Source organism: Trachinotus anak, unplaced genomic scaffold (assembly GCF_046630095.1).
Source record: "Trachinotus anak isolate AG129_WGS33_773 ecotype Australia unplaced genomic scaffold, CSIRO_AGI_Tana_v1 ptg000026l, whole genome shotgun sequence".
In the NCBI taxonomy this organism is placed as follows: domain Eukaryota; kingdom Metazoa; phylum Chordata; class Actinopteri; order Carangiformes; family Carangidae; genus Trachinotus; species Trachinotus anak.
This window is the reverse complement of record NW_027273877.1, coordinates 15,565,579-15,591,148: the sequence shown is the minus strand read 5'-3', so window position 1 is coordinate 15,591,148 and position 25,570 is coordinate 15,565,579. Positions and strand designations below refer to the sequence as shown.

The following is a 25,570-nucleotide window of genomic DNA, read 5'->3' as shown; positions in this document are numbered from 1 at the left end:
CACTTGCTCTGCGGCTTACGGCCATACCACCCTGAGCACGCCCGATCTCGTCCGATCTCGGAAGCTAAGCAGGGTTGGGCCTGGTTAGTACTTGGATGGGAGACCGCCTGGGAATACCAGGTGCTGTAAGCTTTTTCACTTTTCTGTGCAAACAACAGAGGACGCTGCTGCTTCAGTAAACAGCACTGACTGTGCCACTGCTCAACTGTCAATCACTGTGCAGACAGTTCAGCTCACAGTGCACAAACCACACTTTCATATTATCACATTACACAGTTGACAAGTTGAGAGAAAGAAAGAAAGAAAGAAAGTCGAGCAAAGACACCCGCGCTTGACATACACAGCCATGTCTGTGATGGTGTGGATCATCATGTATAAAGGGGGTAGTTGTCACTTGCTCTGCGGCTTACGGCCATACCACCCTGAGCACGCCCGATCTCGTCCGATCTCGGAAGCTAAGCAGGGTCGGGCCTGGTTAGTACTTGGATGGGAGACCGCCTGGGAATACCAGGTGCTGTAAGCTTTTTCACTTTTCTGTGCAAACAACAGAGGACGCTGCTGCTTCAGTAAACAGCACTGACTGTGCCACTGCTCAACTGTCAATCACTGTGCAGACAGTTCAGCTCACAGTGCACAAACCACACTTTCATATTATCACATTACACAGTTGACAAGTTGAGAGAAAGAAAGAAAGAAAGAAAGTCGAGCAAAGACACCCGCGCTTGACATACACAGCCATGTCTGTGATGGTGTGGATCATCATGTATAAAGGGGGTAGTTGTCACTTGCTCTGCGGCTTACGGCCATACCACCCTGAGCACGCCCGATCTCGTCCGATCTCGGAAGCTAAGCAGGGTCGGGCCTGGTTAGTACTTGGATGGGAGACCGCCTGGGAATACCAGGTGCTGTAAGCTTTTTCACTTTTCTGTGCAAACAACAGAGGACGCTGCTGCTTCAGTAAACAGCACTGACTGTGCCACTGCTCAACTGTCAATCACTGTGCAGACAGTTCAGCTCACAGTGCACAAACCACACTTTCATATTTTCACATTACACAGTTGACAAGTTGACAAGTTGAGAGAAAGAAAGAAAGAAAGAAAGTCGAGCAAAGACACCCGCGCTTGACATACACAGCCATGTCTGTGATGGTGTGGATCATCATGTATAAAGGGGGTAGTTGTCACTTGCTCTGCGGCTTACGGCCATACCACCCTGAGCACGCCCGATCTCGTCCGATCTCGGAAGCTAAGCAGGGTCGGGCCTGGTTAGTACTTGGATGGGAGACCGCCTGGGAATACCAGGTGCTGTAAGCTTTTTCACTTTTCTGTGCAAACAACAGAGGACGCTGCTGCTTCAGTAAACAGCACTGACTGTGCCACTGCTCAACTGTCAATCACTGTGCAGACAGTTCAGCTCACAGTGCACAAACCACACTTTCATATTTTCACATTACACAGTTGACAAGTTGACAAGTTGAGAGAAAGAAAGAAAGAAAGAAAGTCGAGCAAAGACACCCGCGCTTGACATACACAGCCATGTCTGTGATGGTGTGGATCATCATGTATAAAGGGGGTAGTTGTCACTTGCTCTGCGGCTTACGGCCATACCACCCTGAGCACGCCCGATCTCGTCCGATCTCGGAAGCTAAGCAGGGTCGGGCCTGGTTAGTACTTGGATGGGAGACCGCCTGGGAATACCAGGTGCTGTAAGCTTTTTCACTTTTCTGTGCAAACAACAGAGGACGCTGCTGCTTCAGTAAACAGCACTGACTGTGCCACTGCTCAACTGTCAATCACTGTGCAGACAGTTCAGCTCACAGTGCACAAACCACACTTTCATATTATCACATTACACAGTTGACAAGTTGAGAGAAAGAAAGAAAGAAAGAAAGTCGAGCAAAGACACCCGCGCTTGACATACACAGCCATGTCTGTGATGGTGTGGATCATCATGTATAAAGGGGGTAGTTGTCACTTGCTCTGCGGCTTACGGCCATACCACCCTGAGCACGCCCGTTCTCGGAAGCTAAGCAGGGTCGGGCCTGGTTAGTACTTGGATGGGAGACCGCCTGGGAATACCAGGTGCTGTAAGCTTTTTCACTTTTCTGTGCAAACAACAGAGGACGCTGCTGCTTCAGTAAACAGCACTGACTGTGCCACTGCTCAACTGTCAATCACTGTGCAGACAGTTCAGCTCACAGTGCACAAACCACACTTTCATATTATCACATTACACAGTTGACAAGTTGAGAGAAAGAAAGAAAGAAAGAAAGTCAAGCAAAGACACCCGCGCTTGACATACACAGCCATGTCTGTGATGGTGTGGATCATCATGTATAAAGGGGGTAGTTGTCACTTGCTCTCCGGCTTACGGCCATACCACCCTGAGCACGCCCGATCTCGTCCGATCTCGGAAGCTAAGCAGGGTCGGGCCTGGTTAGTACTTGGATGGGAGACCGCCTGGGAATACCAGGTGCTGTAAGCTTTTTCACTTTTCTGTGCAAACAACAGAGGACGCTGCTGCTTCAGTAAACAGCACTGACTGTGCCACTGCTCAACTGTCAATCACTGTGCAGACAGTTCAGCTCACAGTGCACAAACCACACTTTCATATTATCACATTACACAGTTGACAAGTTGAGAGAAAGAAAGAAAGAAAGAAAGTCAAGCAAAGACACCCGCGCTTGACATACACAGCCATGTCTGTGATGGTGTGGATCATCATGTATAAAGGGGGTAGTTGTCACTTGCTCTGCGGCTTACGGCCATACCACCCTGAGCACGCCCGATCTCGTCCGATCTCGGAAGCTAAGCAGGGTCGGGCCTGGTTAGTACTTGGATGGGAGACCGCCTGGGAATACCAGGTGCTGTAAGCTTTTTCACTTTTCTGTGCAAACAACAGAGGACGCTGCTGCTTCAGTAAACAGCACTGACTGTGCCACTGCTCAACTGTCAATCACTGTGCAGACAGTTCAGCTCACAGTGCACAAACCACACTTTCATATTTTCACATTACACAGTTGACAAGTTGACAAGTTGAGAGAAAGAAAGAAAGAAAGAAAGTCGAGCAAAGACACCCGCGCTTGACATACACAGTCATGTCTGTGATGGTGTGGATCATCATGTATAAAGGGGGTAGTTGTCACTTGCTCTGCGGCTTACGGCCATACCACCCTGAGCACGCCCGATCTCGTCCGATCTCGGAAGCTACGCAGGGTCGGGCCTGGTTAGTACTTGAATGGGAGACCGCCTGGGAATACCAGGTGCTGTAAGCTTTTTCACTTTTCTGTGCAAACAACAGAGGACGCTGCTGCTTCAGTAAACAGCACTGACTGTGCCACTGCTCAACTGTCAATCACTGTGCAGACAGTTCAGCTCACAGTGCACAAACCACACTTTCATATTATCACATTACACAGTTGACAAGTTGAGAGAAAGAAAGAAAGAAAGAAAGTCGAGCAAAGACACCCGCGCTTGACATACACAGCCATGTCTGTGATGGTGTGGATCATCATGTATAAAGGGGGTAGTTGTCACTTGCTCTGCGGCTTACGGCCATACCACCCTGAGCACGCCCGATCTCGTCCGATCTCGGAAGCTAAGCAGGGTCGGGCCTGGTTAGTACTTGGGTGGGAGACCGCCTGGGAATACCAGGTGCTGTAAGCTTTTTCACTTTTCTGTGCAAACAACAGAGGACGCTGCTGCTTCAGTAAACAGCACTGACTGTGCCACTGCTCAACTGTCAATCACTGTGCAGACAGTTCAGCTCACAGTGCACAAACCACACTTTCATATTATCACATTACACAGTTGACAAGTTGACAAGTTGAGAGAAAGAAAGAAAGAAAGAAAGTCAAGCAAAGACACCCGCGCTTGACATACACAGCCATGTCTGTGATGGTGTGGATCATCATGTATAAAGGGGGTAGTTGTGACTTGCTCTGCGGCTTACGGCCATACCACTCTGAGCACGCCCGATCTCGTCCGATCTCGGAAGCTAAGCAGGGTCGGGCCTGGTTAGTACTTGGATGGGAGACCGCCTGGGAATACCAGGTGCTGTAAGCTTTTTCACTTTTCTGTGCAAACAACAGAGGACGCTGCTGCTTCAGTAAACAGCACTGACTGTGCCACTGCTCAACTGTCAATCACTGTGCAGACAGTTCAGCTCACAGTGCACAAACCACACTTTCATATTATCACATTACACAGTTGACAAGTTGAGAGAAAGAAAGAAAGAAAGAAAGTCAAGCAAAGACACCCGCGCTTGACATACACAGCCATGTCTGTGATGGTGTGGATCATCATGTATAAAGGGGGTAGTTGTCACTTGCTCTCCGGCTTACGGCCATACCACCCTGAGCACGCCCGATCTCGTCCGATCTCGGAAGCTAAGCAGGGTCGGGCCTGGTTAGTACTTGGATGGGAGACCGCCTGGGAATACCAGGTGCTGTAAGCTTTTTCACTTTTCTGTGCAAACAACAGAGGACGCTGCTGCTTCAGTAAACAGCACTGACTGTGCCACTGCTCAACTGGCAGTCACTGTGCAGACAGTTCAGCTCACAGTGCACAAACCACACTTTCATATTATAACATTACACAGTTGACAAGTTGAGAGAAAGAAAGAAAGAAAGAAAGTCGAGCAAAGACACCCGCGCTTGACATACACAGCCATGTCTGTGATGGTGTGGATCATCATGTATAAAGGGGGTAGTTGTCACTTGCTCTGCGGCTTACGGCCATACCACCCTGAGCACGCCCGATCTCGTCCGATCTCGGAAGCTAAGCAGGGTCGGGCCTGGTTAGTACTTGGATGGGAGACCGCCTGGGAATACCAGGTGCTGTAAGCTTTTTCACTTTTCTGTGCAAACAACAGAGGACGCTGCTGCTTCAGTAAACAGCACTGACTGTGCCACTGCTCAACTGTCAATCACTGTGCAGACAGTTCAGCTCACAGTGCACAAACCACACTTTCATATTATCACATTACACAGTTGACAAGTTGAGAGAAAGAAAGAAAGAAAGAAAGTCGAGCAAAGACACCCGCGCTTGACATACACAGCCATGTCTGTGATGGTGTGGATCATCATGTATAAAGGGGGTAGTTGTCACTTTCTCTGCGGCTTACGGCCATACCACCCTGAGCACGCCCGATCTCGTCCGATCTCGGAAGCTAAGCAGGGTCGGGCCTGGTTAGTACTTGGATGGGAGACCGCCTGGGAATACCAGGTGCTGTAAGCTTTTTCACTTTTCTGTGCAAACAACAGAGGACGCTGCTGCTTCAGTAAACAGCACTGACTGTGCCACTGCTCAACTGTCAATCACTGTGCAGACAGTTCAGCTCACAGTGCACAAACCACACTTTCATATTATCACATTACACAGTTGACAAGTTGAGAGAAAGAAAGAAAGAAAGAAAGTCGAGCAAAGACACCCGCGCTTGACATACACAGCCATGTCTGTGATGGTGTGGATCATCATGTATAAAGGGGGTAGTTGTCACTTGCTCTGCGGCTTACGGCCATACCACCCTGAGCACGCCCGATCTCGTCCGATCTCGGAAGCTAAGCAGGGTCGGGCCTGGTTAGTACTTGGATGGGAGACCGCCTGGGAATACCAGGTGCTGTAAGCTTTTTCACTTTTCTGTGCAAACAACAGAGGACGCTGCTGCTTCAGTAAACAGCACTGACTGTGCCACTGCTCAACTGTCAATCACTGTGCAGACAGTTCAGCTCACAGTGCACAAACCACACTTTCATATTATCACATTACACAGTTGACAAGTTGAGAGAAAGAAAGAAAGAAAGAAAGTCGAGCAAAGACACCCGCGCTTGACATACACAGCCATGTCTGTGATGGTGTGGATCATCATGTATAAAGGGGGTAGTTGTCACTTGCTCTGCGGCTTACGGCCATACCACCCTGAGCACGCCCGATCTCGTCCGATCTCGGAAGCTAAGCAGGGTCGGGCCTGGTTAGTACTTGGATGGGAGACCGCCTGGGAATACCAGGTGCTGTAAGCTTTTTCACTTTTCTGTGCAAACAACAGAGGACGCTGCTGCTTCAGTAAACAGCACTGACTGTGCCACTGCTCAACTGTCAATCACTGTGCAGACAGTTCAGCTCACAGTGCACAAACCACACTTTCATATTATCACATTACACAGTTGACAAGTTGAGAGAAAGAAAGAAAGAAAGAAAGTCGAGCAAAGACACCCGCGCTTGACATACACAGCCATGTCTGTGATGGTGTGGATCATCATGTATAAAGGGGGTAGTTGTCACTTGCTCTGCGGCTTACGGCCATACCACCCTGAGCACGCCCGATCTCGTCCGATCTCGGAAGCTAAGCAGGGTCGGGCCTGGTTAGTACTTGGATGGGAGACCGCCTGGGAATACCAGGTGCTGTAAGCTTTTTCACTTTTCTGTGCAAACAACAGAGGACGCTGCTGCTTCAGTAAACAGCACTGACTGTGCCACTGCTCAACTGTCAATCACTGTGCAGACAGTTCAGCTCACAGTGCACAAACCACACTTTCATATTTTCACATTACACAGTTGACAAGTTGACAAGTTGAGAGAAAGAAAGAAAGAAAGAAAGTCGAGCAAAGACACCCGCGCTTGACATACACAGCCATGTCTGTGATGGTGTGGATCATCATGTATAAAGGGGGTAGTTGTCACTTGCTCTGCGGCTTACGGCCATACCACCCTGAGCACGCCCGATCTCGTCCGATCTCGGAAGCTAAGCAGGGTCGGGCCTGGTTAGTACTTGGATGGGAGACCGCCTGGGAATACCAGGTGCTGTAAGCTTTTTCACTTTTCTGTGCAAACAACAGAGGACGCTGCTGCTTCAGTAAACAGCACTGACTGTGCCACTGCTCAACTGTCAATCACTGTGCAGACAGTTCAGCTCACAGTGCACAAACCACACTTTCATATTATCACATTACACAGTTGACAAGTTGAGAGAAAGAAAGAAAGAAAGAAAGTCGAGCAAAGACACCCGCGCTTGACATACACAGCCATGTCTGTGATGGTGTGGATCATCATGTATAAAGGGGGTAGTTGTCACTTGCTCTGCGGCTTACGGCCATACCACCCTGAGCACGCCCGATCTCGTCCGATCTCGGAAGCTAAGCAGGGTCGGGCCTGGTTAGTACTTGGATGGGAGACCGCCTGGGAATACCAGGTGCTGTAAGCTTTTTCACTTTTCTGTGCAAACAACAGAGGACGCTGCTGCTTCAGTAAACAGCACTGACTGTGCCACTGCTCAACTGTCAATCACTGTGCAGACAGTTCAGCTCACAGTGCACAAACCACACTTTCATATTATCACATTACACAGTTGACAAGTTGAGAGAAAGAAAGAAAGAAAGAAAGTCGAGCAAAGACACCCGCGCTTGACATACACAGCCATGTCTGTGATGGTGTGGATCATCATGTATAAAGGGGGTAGTTGTCACTTGCTCTGCGGCTTACGGCCATACCACCCTGAGCACGCATCACGCATGACAGGTTGCACGGCAGTTGAGAGATAGGAAGTGAGCGAGAGAGAGCGAGCGAGCGAGCGAGTGTTTTTTTTCGAGTTATTATTTGTGTGAATGAGCGTGTTTTAGTGTTTGAGCGACTGTGGTTTTTGTGTGTTTTCATTCCCCCAACAGCTTTAACGCTGTTTGGGGGGATTACAGCTTTTTCTTTTCCCTCTTTTTTTTTGAACCCGTTTGTGGGTTTAAACTACGGATGGACAAAATGGCGGCCAGGACTAATGGACAGTTTACAAACACTTTGAGAAAGGAAAACGGACTAAACGAAACGGTAACGGCGAAAACACAGACAGCAGGAACGAAAACGGCTTATGAAAAAGATTTAACGATCCAGATTGAGCTAAACGGAGATGACAATGTAACAACGATGGAGCTAATGAAGTGTGTGAGAGAGCTGTGCGGGGGACTAATTGCATGCAGATGCATTGGTAACAAGAGATACGAGATCACGATGACGAACACGTCTGGGAAACAAAGGCTGCTGGACGGCTTCAGGATCGGAGCAACGAGTGTGCTGGGGAAGGAGCTGACAAATGACGAGCTGGTGGTGTCATTCCTGGGGCTGCCGGCGTACATTACGGACGAGGAAATACTGCAGAAACTACATGGCTGGGGAGTGTCGGCCACATCACAGATTAAGAGAAGAATGTGGCCGGGAACGAGAATCGCAGACGGGACCAGGTACGTGAAAGTAAAGTTTAATGAAACGGTACAGTCTCTTCCTTATTCGGCTCGGTTTCAAACGGCCACGGGGCCGGAATACTTCAGGGTGATTCATGACAGGCAGGTTAAGGTGTGTAGAATTTGTATTCAGCCAGGGCACATCCTCAGAGAATGCCCGGAATTCACCTGTCATAAATGCGGAGTCCAGGGGCATTACGCGAGAGAATGCGTAAAAGTCGAGGAGAGGTGTGAGCTATGCCACAACAATATGGAAAACTGTGTCTGTAGGAACAGTGAATCAGAGGAGGTCCGTGAAGGGTCTGAGTCAGGTCAGGAGGGGAGTGAGTGCGAAGCTGAGGAGGCGGAGATGGAGTGTTTCAGTGAGGCGGCGGGAGCTGGTGAGACGAGGAGTCCCAGCGCAGAGCCGCAGGCAGACGAGAGCTTGGTGAGCGCGCAGTGGTGTGATTCTGACATCGAGAGCGCTAGTATGAGTCTGCCCTGCGGCCAAAGAGAGCACACTGAGGCGGGGACGGGACTGGGAAAAGCTCTCGGACCCGCCGATCTCCCTGCTCTGGAAAAATCACTATTAACCGCCGCCTCTCAGGCTGAAACGGACGCTCCGCAAAGCGCTCCGCTCTGCGCTCCGCGCTCGGCGAAGAGCGCACCGCCAGCAGCTCCCCAAATGGCTGACTCGGAATCCGACATGGACCTCACACAGATCACGCAAATCAGAAAAAGGCAAAATACAGAGAGGCAGGCGAAAAAAAGCAAAAAAAGTAAGGCAAAAAATCAGATATGATAGCAAATCTCTCATTTTTGCAGCTCACCCTCTCCATGACAGTTATTCTCTCGCTCAATGCCCGTGGGCTCCGCAGCAGAGGGAAAATTGAATGCATTCTTGGGTCTGTCAAATGTGATATCTTATGTTTACAAGAGACAAGATGGGATGAAAGCGCCATCAGTTTTGTTAAAGCGCTGTGGAGAGGGTCGGTCATGTATGCTAATGGGACAGATTTAGCGAGAGGAGTGGCCATCTTATGCAAAGAAAACAGCTTTGAAAAAACGGACTGTGTGCATAAAGACGCTGAAGGCAGGATGATTGTAATAGATGTGGAAAGAGGGGGGGAAAAACAAAGGATTATAAATGTATATGCTTCAAATGAGGAAAAAAACAGGAAAATATTTTTCAAACAAATAACAAAATGGTGTAAAACGAATTGTGTGATAATAGGGGACTTCAATGTTGTTTTAAACAAAATGGATATCTCAGCAAATAATGTATTTAAGGAGGATGCCAGCAGGAAAATACTGTATGAAACCATGAATGATAATAACCTGACAGAGATATGGAGAGTGTTACAGCCAAACAAAAGAGAGTTCTCAAGGAGACAAGTAGTTGAAGGGAAGTTGAAGCAGTCAAGAATTGATCTATGCTTAGGCACTCCAGCAGTGGTGTCTCAGTTAAAAAGTGCAAGATACATACCCAACAGCTGGAGTGACCACTCTCTGCTAGAAATAAGAATGGGGAAAACAGGAGAGTTTAGAAATGGAGGCTTGTGGTGCTTAAACAATAGTTGCATTGAAGATGAGAAATTTAGAAGAAAAATGAATAATCTGTTAGAAGCAATGACTGAAGAAATATTGAACACAGAAGATGTGATAGAGTGGTGGGAAGGAGCTAAGTTAAGAATCAAAAAAGCATGTATTAATTATTGCAAACAAAAGAGATGGATAGAAAACAGAGAAGAGGAAGAAATCAGAGAACAGGTAAGGAGAGAATTAGAGAAGATTGAAGAAGAACCAAATTATGATGTCAGTAAATATATATGCTTAAAATCTCAATTAGATCACTTGGAAATGAAAAGGTGCAAGGGAGCAATAATCAGGAGCAAGGCGAAGCATATCACAGAAGGAGAAAAATGTACTGCCTATTTCTTGGGTCTAGAAAAAAGGAAGCAAAGCAAAACATTCATAAAAGAATTGAAAAATGAGAAAGGTGAAATAATAACAGATGCAGTAAATCTTTTAGAAACAGTACAAACATATTATAAACAGTTATTCACAAGTTGTAACATAAAACCAGAAAGTATGGAGGGAGCTATGGAGAGTATTGAAAGTAAATTGTCTAAAGAGGACAGAGAGTGGTGTGATGCTCCACTTACCTTACAGGAGGTGGAGATGGCAATAGGAGAACTGGGGAAGAACAAAAGTCCAGGCACAGATGGGCTGTCAGCTGAGTTTTATCAAGCTTTTAAACTCAGGTTGGCTCCGATCCTACTCACAATGTATAACCATATGCAAAATGGAGGTCGAACTCCCAGGACCTTGACACTTGGACTGATAACTGTTGTATACAAGAACAGAGGGGACAAAGCCTTGCTGGAGAATTACAGACCAATCAGTTTATTAAACACAGATTACAAAATTCTCACCAAGATATTGGCAAACAGGTTAAAATCAGTCATTTCTTCCATCATCAACTGGTCTCAAGCTTACGGCATTCCGGGGCGAGACATCACAGACACAATTCTGTCAGTTAAAGAAACAATAAATCACATGACAAAACAGGGTGGAATCTATCTGGGTGTGGACTTCAACAAAGCATTTGACAGAGTCGAACACAATTTCCTCTGGGCAGTACTGGCAAAATTTGGTTTCGGCAATAACTTCACAAATTGGATACAATTACTATACAGCAATGCAAACAGTAAAGTCAAATGCAATGGGCAATTATCAGACACTTTTCGGATTCAAAGATCAATAAGGCAAGGCTGTCCCCTCTCCTCCCTGTTATACAGCCTGGTGGCCGAACCCCTCGGAATGTTAATCAGGAAGGACAAGCAAATTAAAGGTATAACATCACCAGCAGGGAAAGAACACAAAATAGCACAGTTTGCGGATGATACTAACATAATGACACAGGATGAGGACAGCATAGACAAGGTTTTAGTTCATATTGAAACATACAGCAAAGCATCAGGGGCAAAAGTCAACTTTAACAAATCAGAAATCATGTACTGTGGCGAGGTGGTGCGGTCACCAGGCAGATGGCAGTTCAGGGAGGCAGGAGAGAGTGTCAAGGTCCTGGGAGTGCACCTGGGGAAAAACCAGGACAAAGCCAGAGACAAAACGTGGAGGGAGGCGCTGGGAAAAATAAGCAGCACGCTGGCACTGTGGAGGATGAGGGGGCTCACACTGAGAGGCAAGGTGGTCGTAGCCAACTCCCTTGTGCTCTCACAGCTAAACCACATACTGGCAGTCTACGACATACCCGGACACATCCAAACCAGCATAAATAACAGCATCTCCACGTTTCTCTGGAGAAGCAAAAGAAATCTAATAGCACACAGGACAATAATCAATGACTATAAAGAAGGAGGTCTAAAACTAATTGATATTGCAACAAAGAAACATGTCTTCAGAATTCAAACAATCAAAAAAGCCTTGCAAAATTCTAAAAATCATCCATGGCAAGATTACCTGCAAAAAACAATAACCTCCTTAGGTCACTGTGGCAGACACAACCTCTGCCAAATTCTACCCAAGAAACAGTACTCACATCTCCAACCGTTTGAAAGAGAGATCCTTGAAGCCTGGGAGCTGGCACGGCCACTCCTCAAGACAAAGGTCTCCAATAGGTCACAGTTACTGAAGCTCCCCATCCTCCACAATCCAGAGCTCACTTGTAGGGGCACCTCCCTCTCATATGGCTTCCTGGTGGCAGCAGGGCTGCAAACATTAGGGGACATAATGAATGGAAAGGGTAAAATAGACAGTGAAAAAATAATGACTGCTTTGAGGGACAAAGGGTGCAAGGGGAAAAAACAGTACATACAACAGGTGTGTGAGGAAATGGAAAAGAACATGCCTCCTGAATGGAAACAAGCCCACAAAAACTCTGTTTGTAAGGTGCAGGATGACACCCTGGATTTCCTCCTGTGGACTGGTGCACACACCAAAAGCATGCAAGAAATAAAATCTAAAACATGGTACACTATGTTGCTAAAAAAGGCCACACGGAGGCCCACCTCAGAAATAACCTGGAAGAAAGCATTCCCATTCAAAAACACGTCTACAATTTGGCACAACATAAGTCCTTGTTACAGTAACCCACAATGCACTAACACAGATTACAAAATAAGGCACAGGAGGATCTTCACAGGCGTCATTCTGCACCAGATTAACAAAAACATGTACGGAAGAGACTGTACTGTTTGTCAAGAGCAGGAGGAGGATTTAGAGCATCTCCTCCTGCATTGTCCCGTCTGCATTCCTTTCTCTGAGCAGGTCAAAGAACTCCTGGAAATGTGCTGTGAACTCAGGATTTCCAACACAACGGACTGGCAGTGGACTCTGCTATTTGGACTAACGGAAAAGAGAAAAGGAATTAACAATGAACTCATCAATATCATCCTTGCCTTCGCCAGACACACAATCTATACAGCCAGGAACTATGCACTCTATGATAACAGACAAACCAACAGGTGGAAGATCTTCACAAACTCAATAAAACTTCATATACGGACAATGCAAAAAGCAGACAAACAGAAATTTGAAAAAATCTTCTTAGACAAAGCAAAACTTGTGAGAATAACAGGAGACAATGTGCTAAGTTTTGCTTTTTAAGTAGTGTCATTATGTCTCTTCAGAATGTTGGTCTTCCTTGCTGGTTGATTTGTGTTCTATCTGGTTCCAGCAGGGTATTTTATTTCATCACGCCATTATAGTCCATTTTATTTTAATGTATTTCATTTTAGTTTGGTTTTTTCTCCTTTTGGTGTTGTTGTTTCTTTCTTTCTTTGGGTTTAAATGTGGACACCGGTACCCTTCAGTTCACTGTATTGGAGGGAGATCCAGTCTTCATAGAAAATTAATGTGAATCTCTCCTGGGGGCGTGGAGACTGCACTGATTTTTCGTTGTTTCTTTCTTTGGTGTTTGTAAATATAATGTAAATATGGGTTTTAAAAAAAGCATAAATCACTGCATACTTTAGCTTTCACTGTCCGAGTTTACATGTTGAGAATAAGATTGAATGATGTAAAAAATTGAATTTTTTGATAATAAAAGAGAAAAAAAAAAAAAAAGCACGCCCGATCTCGTCCGATCTAGGAAGCTAAGCAGGGTCGGGCCTGGTTAGTACTTGGATGGGAGACCGCCTGGGAATACCAGGTGCTGTAAGCTTTTTCACTTTTCTGTGCAAACAACAGAGGACGCTGCTGCTTCAGTAAACAGCACTGACTGTGCCACTGCTCAACTGTCAATCACTGTGCAGACTGTTCAGCTCACAGTGCACAAACCACACTTTCATATTATCACATTACACAGTTGACAAGTTGAGAGAAAGAAAGAAAGAAAGAAAGTCAAGCAAAGACACCCGCGCTTGACATACACAGCCATGTGTGTGATGGTGTGGATCATCATGTATAAAGGGGGTAGTTGTCACTTGCTCTGCGGCTTACGGCCATACCACCCTGAGCACGCCCGATCTCGTCAGATCTCGGAAGCTAAGCAGGGTCGGGCCTGGTTAGTACTTGGATGGGAGACCGCCTGGGAATACCAGGTGCTGTAAGCTTTTTCACTTTTCTGTGCAAACAACAGAGGACGCTGCTGCTTCAGTAAACAGCACTGACTGTGCCACTGCTCAACTGTCAATCACTGTGCAGACAGTTCAGCTCACAGTGCACAAACCACACTTTCATATTATCACATTACACAGTTGACAAGTTGAGAGAAAGAAAGAAAGAAAGAAAGTCGAGCAAAGACACCCGCGCTTGACATACACAGCCATGTCTGTGATGGTGTGGATCATCATGTATAAAGGGGGTAGTTGTGACTTGCTCTCCGGCTTACGGCCATACCACCCTGAGCACGCCCGATCTCGTCCGATCTCGGAAGCTAAGCAGGGTCGGGCCTGGTTAGTACTTGGATGGGAGACCGCCTGGGAATACCAGGTGCTGTAAGCTTTTTCACTTTTCTGTGCAAACAACAGAGGACGCTGCTGCTTCAGTAAACAGCACTGACTGTGCCACTGCTCAACTGTCAATCACTGTGCAGACAGTTCAGCTCACAGTGCACAAACCACACTTTCATATTATCACATTACACAGTTGACAAGTTGAGAGAAAGAAAGAAAGAAAGAAAGAAAGTCGAGCAAAGACACCCGCGCTTGACATACACAGCCATGTCTGTGATGGTGTGGATCATCATGTATAAAGGGGGTAGTTGTCACTTGCTCTGCGGCTTACGGCCATACCACCCTGAGCACGCCCGATCTCGTCCGATCTCGGAAGCTAAGCAGGGTCGGGCCTGGTTAGTACTTGGATGGGAGACCGCCTGGGAATACCAGGTGCTGTAAGCTTTTTCACTTTTCTGTGCAAACAACAGAGGACGCTGCTGCTTCAGTAAACAGCACTGACTGTGCCACTGCTCAACTGTCAATCACTGTGCAGACAGTTCAGCTCACAGTGCACAAACCACACTTTCATATTATCACATTACACAGTTGACAAGTTGACAAGTTGAGAGAAAGAAAGAAAGAAAGAAAGTCAAGCAAAGACACCCGCGCTTGACATACACAGCCATGTCTGTGATGGTGTGGATCATCATGTATAAAGGGGGTAGTTGTCACTTGCTCTGCGGCTTACGGCCATACCACCCTGAGCACGCCCGATCTCGTCCGATCTCGGAAGCTAAGCAGGGTCGGGCCTGGTTAGTACTTGGATGGGAGACCGCCTGGGAATACCAGGTGCTGTAAGCTTTTTCACTTTTCTGTGCAAACAACAGAGGACGCTGCTGCTTCAGTAAACAGCACTGACTGTGCCACTGCTCAACTGTCAATCACTGTGCAGACAGTTCAGCTCACAGTGCACAAACCACACTTTCATATTATCACATTACACAGTTGACAAGTTGAGAGAAAGAAAGAAAGAAAGAAAGTCGAGCAAAGACACCCGCGCTTGACATACACAGCCATGTCTGTGATGGTGTGGATCATCATGTATAAAGGGGGTAGTTGTCACTTGCTCTGCGGCTTACGGCCATACCACCCTGAGCACGCCCGATCTCGTCCGATCTCGGAAGCTAAGCAGGGTCGGGCCTGGTTAGTACTTGGATGGGAGACCGCCTGGGAATACCAGGTGCTGTAAGCTTTTTCACTTTTCTGTGCAAACAACAGAGGACGCTGCTGCTTCAGTAAACAGCACTGACTGTGCCACTGCTCAACTGTCAATCACTGTGCAGACAGTTCAGCTCACAGTGCACAAACCACACTTTCATATTATCACATTACACAGTTGACAAGTTGAGAGAAAGAAAGAAAGAAAGAAAGTCGAGCAAAGACACCCGCGCTTGACATACACAGCCATGTCTGTGATGGTGTGGATCATCATGTATAAAGGGGGTAGTTGTCACTTGCTCTGCGGCTTACGGCCATACCACCCTGAGCACGCCCGATCTCGTCCGATCTCGGAAGCTAAGCAGGGTCGGGCCTGGTTAGTACTTGGATGGGAGACCGCCTGGGAATACCAGGTGCTGTAAGCTTTTTCACTTTTCTGTGCAAACAACAGAGGACGCTGCTGCTTCAGTAAACAGCACTGACTGTGCCACTGCTCAACTGTCAATCACTGTGCAGACAGTTCAGCTCACAGTGCACAAACCACACTTTCATATTATCACATTACACAGTTGACAAGTTGACAAGTTGAGAGAAAGAAAGAAAGAAAGAAAGTCAAGCAAAGACACCCGCGCTTGACATACACAGCCATGTCTGTGATGGTGTGGATCATCATGTATAAAGGGGGTAGTTGTCACTTGCTCTGCGGCTTACGGCCATACCACCCTGAGCACGCCCGATCTCGTCCGATCTCGGAAGCTAAGCAGGGTCGGGCCTGGTTAGTACTTGGATGGGAGACCGCCTGGGAATACCAGGTGCTGTAAGCTTTTTCACTTTTCTGTGCAAACAACAGAGGACGCTGCTGCTTCAGTAAACAGCACTGACTGTGCCACTGCTCAACTGTCAATCACTGTGCAGACAGTTCAGCTCACAGTGCACAAACCACACTTTCATATTATCACATTACACAGTTGACAAGTTGACAAGTTGAGAGAAAGAAAGAAAGAAAGAAAGTCAAGCAAAGACACCTGCGCTTGACATACACAGCCATGTCTGTGATGGTGTGGATCATCATGTATAAAGGGGGTAGTTGTCACTTTCTCTCCAGCTTACGGCCATACCACCCTGAGCACGCCCGATCTCGTCCGATCTCGGAAGCTAAGCAGGGTCGGGCCTGGTTAGTACTTGGATGGGAGACCGCCTGGGAATACCAGGTGCTGTAAGCTTTTTCACTTTTCTGTGCAAACAACAGAGGATGCTGCTGCTTCAGTAAACAGCACTGACTGTGCCACTGCTCAACTGTCAATCACTGTGCAGACAGTTCAGCTCACAGTGCACAAACCACACTTTCATATTATCACATTACACAGTTGACAAGTTGAGAGAAAGAAAGAAAGAAAGAAAGTCGAGCAAAGACACCCGCGCTTGACATACACAGCCATGTCTGTGATGGTGTGGATCATCATGTATAAAGGGGGTAGTTGTCACTTGCTCTGCGGCTTACGGCCATACCACCCTGAGCACGCCCGATCTCGTCCGATCTCGGAAGCTAAGCAGGGTCGGGCCTGGTTAGTACTTGGATGGGAGACCGCCTGGGAATACCAGGTGCTGTAAGCTTTTTCACTTTTCTGTGCAAACAACAGAGGACGCTGCTGCTTCAGTAAACAGCACTGACTGTGCCACTGCTCAACTGTCAATCACTGTGCAGACAGTTCAGCTCACAGTGCACAAACCACACTTTCATATTATCACATTACACAGTTGACAAGTTGACAAGTTGAGAGAAAGAAAGAAAGAAAGAAAGTCAAGCAAAGACACCCGCGCTTGACATACACAGCCATGTCTGTGATGGTGTGGATCATCATGTATAAAGGGGGTAGTTGTCACTTGCTCTGCGGCTTACGGCCATACCACCCTGAGCACGCCCGATCTCGTCCGATCTCGGAAGCTAAGCAGGGTCGGGCCTGGTTAGTACTTGGATGGGAGACCGCCTGGGAATACCAGGTGCTGTAAGCTTTTTCACTTTTCTGTGCAAACAACAGAGGACGCTGCTGCTTCAGTAAACAGCACTGACTGTGCCACTGCTCAACTGTCAATCACTGTGCAGACAGTTCAGCTCACAGTGCACAAACCACACTTTCATATTATCACATTACAAAGTTGACAAGTTGAGAGAAAGAAAGAAAGAAAGAAAGTCAAGCAAAGACACCCGCGCTTGACATACACAGCCATGTTTGTGATGGTGTGGATCATCATGTATAAAGGGGGTAGTTGTCACTTGCTCTGCGGCTTACGGCCATACCACCCTGAGCACGCCTGATCTCGAAAGCTAAGCAGGGTCAGGCCTGGTTAGTACTTGGATGGGAGACCGCCTGGGAATACCAGGTGCTGTAAGCTTTTTCACTTTTCTGTGCAAACAACAGAGGACGCTGCTGCTTCAGTAAACAGCACTGACTGTGCCACTGCTCAACTGTCAATCACTGTGCAGACAGTTCAGCTCACAGTGCACAAACCACACTTTCATATTATCACATTACACAGTTGACAAGTTGACAAGTTGAGAGAAAGAAAGAAAGAAAGAAAGTCAAGCAAAGACACCCGCGCTTGACATACACAGCCATGTCTGTGATGGTGTGGATCATCATGTATAAAGGGGGTAGTTGTCACTTGCTCTCCAGCTTACGGCCATACCACCCTGAGCACGCCCGATCTCGTCCGATCTCGGAAGCTAAGCAGGGTCGGGCCTGGTTAGTACTTGGATGGGAGACCGCCTAGGAATACCAGGTGCTGTAAGCTTTTTCACTTTTCTGTGCAAACAACAGAGGACGCTGCTGCTTCAGTAAACAGCACTGACTGTGCCACTGCTCAACTGTCAATCACTGTGCAGACAGTTCAGCTCACAGTGCACAAACCACACTTTCATATTATCACATTACACAGTTGACAAGTTGAGAGAAAGAAAGAAAGAAAGAAAGTCGAGCAAAGACACCCGCGCTTGACATACACAGCCATGTCTGTGATGGTGTGGTTCATCATGTATAAAGGGGGTAGTTGTCACTTGCTCTGCGGCTTACGGCCATACCACCCTGAGCACGCCCGATCTCGTCCGATCTCGGAAGCTAAGCAGGGTCGGGCCTGGTTAGTACTTGGATGGGAGACCGCCTGGGAATACCAGGTGCTGTAAGCTTTTTCACTTTTCTGTGCAAACAACAGAGGACGCTGCTGCTTCAGTAAACAGCACTGACTGTGCCACTGCTCAACTGTCAATCACTGTGCAGACAGTTCAGCTCACAGTGCACAAACCACACTTTCATATTATCACATTACACAGTTGACAAGTTGAGAGAAAGAAAGAAAGAAAGAAAGTCGAGCAAAGACACCCGCGCTTGACATACACAGCCATGTCTGTGATGGTGTGGATCATCATGTATAAAGGGGGTAGTTGTCACTTGCTCTGCGGCTTACGGCCATACCACCCTGAGCACGCCCGATCTCGTCCGATCTCGGAAGCTAAGCAGGGTCGGGCCTGGTTAGTACTTGGATGGGAGACCGCCTGGGAATACCAGGTGCTGTAAGCTTTTTCACTTTTCTGTGCAAACAACAGAGGACGCTGCTGCTTCAGTAAACAGCACTGACTGTGCCACTGCTCAACTGTCAATCACTGTGCAGACAGTTCAGCTCACAGTGCACAAACCACACTTTCATATTATCACATTACACAGTTGACAAGTTGACAAGTTGAGAGAAAGAAAGAAAGAAAGAAAGTCGAGCAAAGACACCCGCGCTTGACATACACAGCCATGTCTGTGATGGTGTGGATCATCATGTATAAAGGGGGTAGTTGTCACTTGCTCTGCGGCTTACGGCCATACCACCCTGAGCACGCCCGATCTCGTCCGATCTCGGAAGCTAAGCAGGGTCGGGCCTGGTTAGTACTTGGATGGGAGACCGCCTGGGAATACCAGGTGCTGTAAGCTTTTTCACTTTTCTGTGCAAACAACAGAGGACGCTGCTGCTTCAGTAAACAGCACTGACTGTGCCACTGCTCAACTGTCAATCACTGTGCAGACAGTTCAGCTCACAGTGCACAAACCACACTTTCATATTATCACATTACACAGTTGACAAGTTGACAAGTTGAGAGAAAGAAAGAAAGAAAGAAAGTCAAGCAAAGACACCCGCGCTTGACATACACAGCCATGTCTGTGATGGTGTGGATCATCATGTATAAAGGGGGTAGTTGTCACTTGCTCTGCGGCTTACGGCCATACCACCCTGAGCACGCCCGATCTCGTCCGATCTCGGAAGCTAAGCAGGGTCGGGTCTGGTTAGTACTTGGATGGGAGACCGCCTGGGAATACCAGGTGCTGTAAGCTTTTTCACTTTTCTGTGCAAACAACAGAGGACGCTGCTGCTTCAGTAAACAGCACTGACTGTGCCACTGCTCAACTGTCAATCACTGTGCAGACAGTTCAGCTCACAGTGCACAAACCACACTTTCATATTATCACATTACACAGTTGACAAGTTGACAAGTTGAGAGAAAGAAAGAAAGAAAGAAAGTCAAGCAAAGACACCCGCGCTTGACATACACAGCCATGTCTGTGATGGTGTGGATCATCATGTATAAAGGGGGTAGTTGTCACTTGCTCTGCGGCTTACGGCCATACCACCCTGAGCACGCCCGATCTCGTCCGATCTCGGAAGCTAAGCAGGGTCGGGCCTGGTTAGTACTTGGATGGGAGACCGCCTGGGAATACCAGGTGCTGTAAGCTTTTTCACTTTTCTGTGCAAACAACAGAGGACGCTGCTGCTTCAGTAAACAGCACTGACTGTGCCACTGCTCAACTGTCAATCACTGTGCAGACAGTTCAGCTCACAGTGCACAAACCACACTTTCATATTATCACATTACACAGTTGACAAGTTGAGAGAAAGAAAGAAAGAAAGAAAGTCGAGCAAAGACACCCGCGCTTGACATACACAGCCATGTCTGTGATGGTGTGGATCATCATGTATAAAGGGGGTAGTTGTCACTTGCTCTGCGGCTTACGGCCATACCACCCTGAGCACGCCTGATCTCGTCCGATCTCGGAAGCTAAGCAGGGTCGGGCCTGGTTAGTACTTGGATGGGAGACCGCCTGGGAATACCAGGTGCTGTAAGCTTTTTCACTTTTCTGTGCAAACAACAGAGGATGCTGCTGCTTCAGTAAACAGCACTGACTGTGCCACTGCTCAACTGTCAATCACTGTGCAGACAGTTCAGCTCACAGTGCACAAACCACACTTTCATATTATCACATTACACAGTTGACAAGTTGACAAGTTGAGAGAAAGAAAGAAAGAAAGAAAGTCGAGCAAAGACACCCGCGCTTGACATACACAGCCATGTCTGTGATGGTGTGGATCATCATGTATAAAGGGGGTAGTTGTCACTTGCTCTGCGGCTTACGGCCATACCACCCTGAGCACGCCCGATCTCGTCCGATCTCGGAAGCTAAGCAGGGTCGGGCCTGGTTAGTACTTGGATGGGAGACCGCCTGGGAATACCAGGTGCTGTAAGCTTTTTCACTTTTCTGTGCAAACAACAGAGGACGCTGCTGCTTCAGTAAACAGCACTGACTGTGCCACTGCTCAACTGTCAATCACTGTGCAGACAGTTCAGCTCACAGTGCACAAACCACACTTTCATATTATCACATTACACAGTTGACAAGTTGACAAGTTGAGAGAAAGAAAGAAAGAAAGAAAGTCAAGCAAAGACACCCGCGCTTGACATACACAGCCATGTCTGTGATGGTGTGGATCATCATGTATAAAGGGGGTAGTTGTCACTTGCTCTGCGGCTTACGGCCATACCACCCTGAGCACGTCCGATCTCGGAAGCTAAGCAGGGTCGGGCCTGGTTAGTACTTGGATGGGAGACCGCCTGGGAATACCAGGTGCTGTAAGCTTTTTCACTTTTCTGTGCAAACAACAGAGGACGCTGCTGCTTCAGTAAACAGCACTGACTGTGCCACTGCTCAACTGTCAATCACTGTGCAGACAGTTCAGCTCACAGTGCACAAACCACACTTTCATATTATCACATTACACAGTTGACAAGTTGAGAGAAAGAAAGAAAGAAAGAAAGTCGAGCAAAGACACCCGCGCTTGACATACACAGCCATGTCTGTGATGGTGTGGATCATCATGTATAAAGGGGGTAGTTGTCACTTGCTCTGCGGCTTACGGCCATACCACCCTGAGCACGCCCGATCTCGTCCGATCTCGGAAGCTAAGCAGGGTCGGGCCTGGTTAGTACTTGGATGGGAGACCGCCTGGGAATACCAGGTGCTGTAAGCTTTTTCACTTTTCTGTGCAAACAACAGAGGACGCTGCTGCTTCAGTAAACAGCACTGACTGTGCCACTGCTCAACTGTCAATCACTGTGCAGACAGTTCAGCTCACAGTGCACAAACCACACTTTCATATTATCACATTACACAGTTGACAAGTTGACAAGTTGAGAGAAAGAAAGAAAGAAAGAAAGTCAAGCAAAGACACCCGCGCTTGACATACACAGCCATGTCTGTGATGGTGTGGATCATCATGTATAAAGGGGGTAGTTGTCACTTGCTCTGCGGCTTACGGCCATACCACCCTGAGCACGCCCGATCTCGTCCGATCTCGGAAGCTAAGCAGGGTCGGGCCTGGTTAGTACTTGGATGGGAGACCGCCTGGGAATACCAGGTGCTGTAAGCTTTTTCACTTTTCTGTGCAAACAACAGAGGACGCTGCTGCTTCAGTAAACAGCACTGACTGTGCCACTGCTCAACTGTCAATCACTGTGCAGACAGTTCAGCTCACAGTGCACAAACCACACTTTCATATTATCACATTACACAGTTGACAAGTTGAGAGAAAGAAAGAAAGAAAGAAAGTCGAGCAAAGACACCCGCGCTTGACATACACAGCCATGTCTGTGATGGTGTGGATCATCATGTATAAAGGGGGTAGTTGTCACTTGCTCTGCGGCTTACGGCCATACCACCCTGAGCACGTACTGCGCATGTCTGGTGTTACGGCGAGAGTCAGAGAGGAGTGAGACAGAGAGACAGCGTTGGAGCGAGGGAGCGAGTGCTCCCCCCCTCCTTTTTTTTTGAGAATATTTGACTATTGAATGAACTTTTCTTGTTTTTGAGTGAGTGTGTTTTTTGTTTTAGTTATTCCCCCAACAGTTCTCACGCTGTTTGGGGGGATAAAAGTTTGTTTGTCTCTCGTTTTGAATCCCGTTTCGGGATTCTTTTTCGGACGGATAACATGGCGACTGGGACTATCGGGAAGTCGACAGGCATCTTGAGAATGGAAAATGGACTAAGAAACGACAGAAACGATAAAGGAATAAATGAAAAGAAAATGCATTTTGAAAAAAACTTAACAGTACAAGTTGAACTGGTTGGCGAGGAAGCTGTGACAGCGATGGAATTAATGAAATGCATCAGAGAGCTGTGCGGCGGACTTATTGCCTGCAGATTTACTGGTGATAAAAAATATGAAATTACCATGACAAGTGTGTCGGGGAAAGATCGGCTAATGGATGGTTTTAAAATCGGAATGACGAGCGTCATGGGGAGAGAGCTGGCGAATGATCAACTGGTGGTCTCTTTTCTTGGACTTCCTGCATACATCACGGACGAAGAAATTGTGGACAAGTTACATGGTTGGGGAGTTTCAGCTACATCTCCGATTAAGAGGAGAATGTGGCCGGGAACGCACATTGCAGATGGGACAAGGTATGTGAGAGTTAAGTTTAATGACACAGTACAGTCTCTTCCGTATTCGGCAAAATTCAATACAGCGACCGGGTCGGAATATTTTCGTGTTATACATGACAGACAAGTGAAAGTATGTAGAGTGTGTTTACAGTCAGGGCATATTCTCAGAGAATGCCCTGAATTCATGTGTCACAAATGCGGAGTCCAGGGGCATTATGCCAGAGAGTGCGTTAAAGCCGCCAAACGGTGTGAACTATGCCATAATAATCTAGATAATTGTGTGTGCAACATCAGTGAGAATGATGGAGAAATCCAAGATGAGTCTGAGGCAGATTTAGAGGAAAATGGAAGTGCGGAGAGTGAAGAAGAGGAGGAAATGGAGTGCGTAAATGAGACAGTCATGGCTGAAGAGGCTGACTCGCGGAGCGTCAGCGCGGAGCGGCCGGCACGAGCGCGCAAAGAGAGCGCGACAGTGCTCAGCGTTCAGCAGGGGATGGTTGGACATATGCGGTCCACAAAGGACATGTGTGCTGTGATGGGAACGGGGCCTGGAAAAGACCTCGAACCCGTCGAGCTGCCGAGCTCCCAGGAACCGCTTCTCCCCTCAGCCGATAGCGCTCCAGATCCTCTCACTCTCTCTGCGACAGGTTTTCCATCGTCAGCTCCTCAGACAGCAGAATCAGACTCTGAACTGGACATTTTCCAAATAAATCAGATTAGGAAAAAATTAAATTCTGGAAGGCCAGCAAAGAAAAATAAAAAAAGCAAAAGCAAGAGCAAAACATGAGCACAACATTTTTTAAACTCTATGTGATGACGGCTTTCCTTCTCTCTCTCAATGCACGTGGGCTCCGCAGTAGAGAGAAACTAAATGCAATATTAATGTCTGCAAAATGTGATATTTTATGTCTGCAAGAAACTAAGTGGGATGAAAATATTGTCAAATCAGTTCAAAGCTTATGGAAAGGGAATGTTTATGTGGCCAATGGCACTGCATCCTCTCGTGGTGTTGCAATATTATGTAGAGAACATGTGTTCTGTAACATACAGTGTGTTTACAATGATCCTTTAGGCAGATATTTGGTAATTGATGTCATAAAAACTGAGGAGAAATTCAGAATAGTAAATGTTTATGCACCAAATGAGGAAAAAGACAGGAAAGTATTTTTTAAACAACTACTCAAATGGTGTACCACGAAGTGTTTTGTTATAGGAGATTTCAATGTCAGTCTCACTAAAAATGATATATCAAACAATAATGTGTTTAAAGATGATGCCAGTAGGAATACTCTGTATGAGGTGATGGAGACAATGAACCTAGTAGATTTATGGAGAGTCTTACACCCCAACAGAAAAGAATTCTCAAGGCAGCAAATTGTTAAAGGTAAAATGAAAAGATCTAGAATTGATTTATGTTTAATATCACCCCAGATAACTTCAAAAGTTGCATACATAAAATACATTACAAATCCATGGAGTGATCATTCATTCCTGGAGGTTAAGTTGGGAGCTCCAGGGGAATCCAGAAATGGAGGACTCTGGTGCTTTAACAGCAGCCTCCTGGGAGAGAAAAAATTTAATATGAAAATCAGAAGATTGTTGCAGATAATAACTGAAGAATTACCTTTTGTTGAAGATCTCCTTATATGGTGGGAAGAAGTTAAATATAGAATCAAAAAAGCATGTGTAAATTACAGTAAACATAAGAAATGGTTAGAGAATCAAGAAGAGTTAGACATTAGAGGGAAAATAAGAGATGAGTTAGATAAACTAGAAACAAATCCCGATCATGATATGAGTAAGTATATAAATTTAAAAAGCAAACAGGACCTGATAGAAATTAATAGGTGCAGAGGGGCAATGATAAGAAGCAGGGCAAAACATATTATGGAAGGGGAAAAATGCACAGCATATTTTCTAGGTCTAGAAAAGAAAAAACAAGGTAAAGTATTTATCAATGAAATAAAAAATATAGAGGGCAAAACTGTATCAGAAACATCTGAAATATTAGAAACAGTACAGGAATATTATAGAAATCTTTTCTCAAGCAATAATATAGTGGATAAGGAGATGGAGAAAACATTAGACAGTATTCAGTGTAAAATATCAATAGAAGACAAAAACTGGTGTGATTCTCCTATAACTCTAAATGAAGTTTCAGAGGCAATAGATAATCTTAACAAGAATAAAAGTCCAGGTACAGATGGACTGACAGGTGACTTTTATATAGCTTTTAAAGATAGTCTGGCTCCGATTCTATTGAAAGTGTTTGAGGAGATGGAGGGAAAAGGTCGTACTCCTGAGACCTTGACACTTGGTCTGATTACAATCATATTCAAAAATAGAGGGGACAAAACCATGCTTGACAATTACAGACCAATCAGTTTACTCAATACAGACTATAAAATAATAACAAAACTCTTGGCAAATAGGTTAAAAACAGTTATTGCATCGATAGTCAACTGGACACAAGCTTACAGTATTCCTGGCAGAGA

At 46.6% G+C, this 25,570-nt stretch overlaps 38 non-coding genes and 3 pseudogenes across 38 annotated transcripts; all 41 read left to right on the top strand.

Annotated features, from left to right (window-relative positions):
• Positions 1-13: 13 nt before the first annotated feature.
• Positions 14-132, top strand: LOC139610597 (5S ribosomal RNA). The gene has a single exon (XR_011685904.1). It is a non-coding gene; the product is annotated as a 5S ribosomal RNA (ribosomal RNA).
• Positions 133-404: 272 nt separating this feature from the next.
• Positions 405-523, top strand: LOC139610852 (5S ribosomal RNA). Its single transcript, XR_011686154.1, has one exon. It is a non-coding gene; the product is annotated as a 5S ribosomal RNA (ribosomal RNA).
• Positions 524-795: 272 nt separating this feature from the next.
• LOC139610851 (5S ribosomal RNA) lies at positions 796-914 on the top strand. The gene has a single exon (XR_011686153.1). It is a non-coding gene; the product is annotated as a 5S ribosomal RNA (ribosomal RNA).
• Positions 915-1,194: 280 nt separating this feature from the next.
• LOC139610850 (5S ribosomal RNA) lies at positions 1,195-1,313 on the top strand. The gene has a single exon (XR_011686152.1). It is a non-coding gene; the product is annotated as a 5S ribosomal RNA (ribosomal RNA).
• Positions 1,314-1,593: 280 nt separating this feature from the next.
• On the top strand, positions 1,594-1,712 carry LOC139610849 (5S ribosomal RNA). The gene has a single exon (XR_011686151.1). It is a non-coding gene; the product is annotated as a 5S ribosomal RNA (ribosomal RNA).
• A 272-nt stretch (positions 1,713-1,984) lies between these two features.
• Positions 1,985-2,093, top strand: LOC139610406 (5S ribosomal RNA; annotated as a pseudogene).
• A 272-nt stretch (positions 2,094-2,365) lies between these two features.
• Positions 2,366-2,484, top strand: LOC139610848 (5S ribosomal RNA). Its single transcript, XR_011686150.1, has one exon. It is a non-coding gene; the product is annotated as a 5S ribosomal RNA (ribosomal RNA).
• A 272-nt stretch (positions 2,485-2,756) lies between these two features.
• On the top strand, positions 2,757-2,875 carry LOC139610846 (5S ribosomal RNA). Its single transcript, XR_011686149.1, has one exon. It is a non-coding gene; the product is annotated as a 5S ribosomal RNA (ribosomal RNA).
• A 280-nt stretch (positions 2,876-3,155) lies between these two features.
• Positions 3,156-3,274, top strand: LOC139610246 (5S ribosomal RNA). The gene has a single exon (XR_011685691.1). It is a non-coding gene; the product is annotated as a 5S ribosomal RNA (ribosomal RNA).
• Positions 3,275-3,546: 272 nt separating this feature from the next.
• LOC139609994 (5S ribosomal RNA) lies at positions 3,547-3,665 on the top strand. Its single transcript, XR_011685447.1, has one exon. It is a non-coding gene; the product is annotated as a 5S ribosomal RNA (ribosomal RNA).
• A 280-nt stretch (positions 3,666-3,945) lies between these two features.
• LOC139610064 (5S ribosomal RNA) lies at positions 3,946-4,064 on the top strand. The gene has a single exon (XR_011685513.1). It is a non-coding gene; the product is annotated as a 5S ribosomal RNA (ribosomal RNA).
• A 272-nt stretch (positions 4,065-4,336) lies between these two features.
• Positions 4,337-4,455, top strand: LOC139610845 (5S ribosomal RNA). The gene has a single exon (XR_011686148.1). It is a non-coding gene; the product is annotated as a 5S ribosomal RNA (ribosomal RNA).
• A 272-nt stretch (positions 4,456-4,727) lies between these two features.
• On the top strand, positions 4,728-4,846 carry LOC139610844 (5S ribosomal RNA). Its single transcript, XR_011686147.1, has one exon. It is a non-coding gene; the product is annotated as a 5S ribosomal RNA (ribosomal RNA).
• A 272-nt stretch (positions 4,847-5,118) lies between these two features.
• Positions 5,119-5,237, top strand: LOC139610843 (5S ribosomal RNA). Its single transcript, XR_011686146.1, has one exon. It is a non-coding gene; the product is annotated as a 5S ribosomal RNA (ribosomal RNA).
• Positions 5,238-5,509: 272 nt separating this feature from the next.
• LOC139610842 (5S ribosomal RNA) lies at positions 5,510-5,628 on the top strand. Its single transcript, XR_011686145.1, has one exon. It is a non-coding gene; the product is annotated as a 5S ribosomal RNA (ribosomal RNA).
• Positions 5,629-5,900: 272 nt separating this feature from the next.
• On the top strand, positions 5,901-6,019 carry LOC139610840 (5S ribosomal RNA). Its single transcript, XR_011686143.1, has one exon. It is a non-coding gene; the product is annotated as a 5S ribosomal RNA (ribosomal RNA).
• A 272-nt stretch (positions 6,020-6,291) lies between these two features.
• On the top strand, positions 6,292-6,410 carry LOC139610839 (5S ribosomal RNA). The gene has a single exon (XR_011686142.1). It is a non-coding gene; the product is annotated as a 5S ribosomal RNA (ribosomal RNA).
• A 280-nt stretch (positions 6,411-6,690) lies between these two features.
• LOC139610838 (5S ribosomal RNA) lies at positions 6,691-6,809 on the top strand. Its single transcript, XR_011686141.1, has one exon. It is a non-coding gene; the product is annotated as a 5S ribosomal RNA (ribosomal RNA).
• A 272-nt stretch (positions 6,810-7,081) lies between these two features.
• On the top strand, positions 7,082-7,200 carry LOC139610837 (5S ribosomal RNA). Its single transcript, XR_011686140.1, has one exon. It is a non-coding gene; the product is annotated as a 5S ribosomal RNA (ribosomal RNA).
• A 6,460-nt stretch (positions 7,201-13,660) lies between these two features.
• On the top strand, positions 13,661-13,779 carry LOC139610926 (5S ribosomal RNA). Its single transcript, XR_011686228.1, has one exon. It is a non-coding gene; the product is annotated as a 5S ribosomal RNA (ribosomal RNA).
• A 272-nt stretch (positions 13,780-14,051) lies between these two features.
• LOC139610836 (5S ribosomal RNA) lies at positions 14,052-14,170 on the top strand. Its single transcript, XR_011686139.1, has one exon. It is a non-coding gene; the product is annotated as a 5S ribosomal RNA (ribosomal RNA).
• A 276-nt stretch (positions 14,171-14,446) lies between these two features.
• On the top strand, positions 14,447-14,565 carry LOC139610835 (5S ribosomal RNA). Its single transcript, XR_011686138.1, has one exon. It is a non-coding gene; the product is annotated as a 5S ribosomal RNA (ribosomal RNA).
• Positions 14,566-14,845: 280 nt separating this feature from the next.
• On the top strand, positions 14,846-14,964 carry LOC139610834 (5S ribosomal RNA). The gene has a single exon (XR_011686137.1). It is a non-coding gene; the product is annotated as a 5S ribosomal RNA (ribosomal RNA).
• Positions 14,965-15,236: 272 nt separating this feature from the next.
• Positions 15,237-15,355, top strand: LOC139610833 (5S ribosomal RNA). Its single transcript, XR_011686136.1, has one exon. It is a non-coding gene; the product is annotated as a 5S ribosomal RNA (ribosomal RNA).
• Positions 15,356-15,627: 272 nt separating this feature from the next.
• On the top strand, positions 15,628-15,746 carry LOC139610832 (5S ribosomal RNA). The gene has a single exon (XR_011686135.1). It is a non-coding gene; the product is annotated as a 5S ribosomal RNA (ribosomal RNA).
• Positions 15,747-16,026: 280 nt separating this feature from the next.
• On the top strand, positions 16,027-16,145 carry LOC139610830 (5S ribosomal RNA). Its single transcript, XR_011686134.1, has one exon. It is a non-coding gene; the product is annotated as a 5S ribosomal RNA (ribosomal RNA).
• A 280-nt stretch (positions 16,146-16,425) lies between these two features.
• LOC139610828 (5S ribosomal RNA) lies at positions 16,426-16,544 on the top strand. The gene has a single exon (XR_011686132.1). It is a non-coding gene; the product is annotated as a 5S ribosomal RNA (ribosomal RNA).
• A 272-nt stretch (positions 16,545-16,816) lies between these two features.
• On the top strand, positions 16,817-16,935 carry LOC139610827 (5S ribosomal RNA). Its single transcript, XR_011686131.1, has one exon. It is a non-coding gene; the product is annotated as a 5S ribosomal RNA (ribosomal RNA).
• A 280-nt stretch (positions 16,936-17,215) lies between these two features.
• Positions 17,216-17,334, top strand: LOC139610826 (5S ribosomal RNA). Its single transcript, XR_011686130.1, has one exon. It is a non-coding gene; the product is annotated as a 5S ribosomal RNA (ribosomal RNA).
• A 272-nt stretch (positions 17,335-17,606) lies between these two features.
• Positions 17,607-17,715, top strand: LOC139610448 (5S ribosomal RNA; annotated as a pseudogene).
• Positions 17,716-17,995: 280 nt separating this feature from the next.
• On the top strand, positions 17,996-18,114 carry LOC139610098 (5S ribosomal RNA). Its single transcript, XR_011685546.1, has one exon. It is a non-coding gene; the product is annotated as a 5S ribosomal RNA (ribosomal RNA).
• Positions 18,115-18,386: 272 nt separating this feature from the next.
• On the top strand, positions 18,387-18,505 carry LOC139610825 (5S ribosomal RNA). Its single transcript, XR_011686129.1, has one exon. It is a non-coding gene; the product is annotated as a 5S ribosomal RNA (ribosomal RNA).
• Positions 18,506-18,777: 272 nt separating this feature from the next.
• Positions 18,778-18,896, top strand: LOC139610824 (5S ribosomal RNA). Its single transcript, XR_011686128.1, has one exon. It is a non-coding gene; the product is annotated as a 5S ribosomal RNA (ribosomal RNA).
• Positions 18,897-19,176: 280 nt separating this feature from the next.
• LOC139610823 (5S ribosomal RNA) lies at positions 19,177-19,295 on the top strand. The gene has a single exon (XR_011686127.1). It is a non-coding gene; the product is annotated as a 5S ribosomal RNA (ribosomal RNA).
• Positions 19,296-19,575: 280 nt separating this feature from the next.
• Positions 19,576-19,694, top strand: LOC139610146 (5S ribosomal RNA). Its single transcript, XR_011685593.1, has one exon. It is a non-coding gene; the product is annotated as a 5S ribosomal RNA (ribosomal RNA).
• Positions 19,695-19,974: 280 nt separating this feature from the next.
• On the top strand, positions 19,975-20,093 carry LOC139610822 (5S ribosomal RNA). The gene has a single exon (XR_011686126.1). It is a non-coding gene; the product is annotated as a 5S ribosomal RNA (ribosomal RNA).
• Positions 20,094-20,365: 272 nt separating this feature from the next.
• LOC139610117 (5S ribosomal RNA) lies at positions 20,366-20,484 on the top strand. Its single transcript, XR_011685565.1, has one exon. It is a non-coding gene; the product is annotated as a 5S ribosomal RNA (ribosomal RNA).
• A 280-nt stretch (positions 20,485-20,764) lies between these two features.
• On the top strand, positions 20,765-20,883 carry LOC139610821 (5S ribosomal RNA). Its single transcript, XR_011686125.1, has one exon. It is a non-coding gene; the product is annotated as a 5S ribosomal RNA (ribosomal RNA).
• A 280-nt stretch (positions 20,884-21,163) lies between these two features.
• On the top strand, positions 21,164-21,272 carry LOC139610375 (5S ribosomal RNA; annotated as a pseudogene).
• A 272-nt stretch (positions 21,273-21,544) lies between these two features.
• Positions 21,545-21,663, top strand: LOC139610820 (5S ribosomal RNA). Its single transcript, XR_011686124.1, has one exon. It is a non-coding gene; the product is annotated as a 5S ribosomal RNA (ribosomal RNA).
• Positions 21,664-21,943: 280 nt separating this feature from the next.
• LOC139610819 (5S ribosomal RNA) lies at positions 21,944-22,062 on the top strand. Its single transcript, XR_011686123.1, has one exon. It is a non-coding gene; the product is annotated as a 5S ribosomal RNA (ribosomal RNA).
• Positions 22,063-25,570: the final 3,508 nt, after the last annotated feature.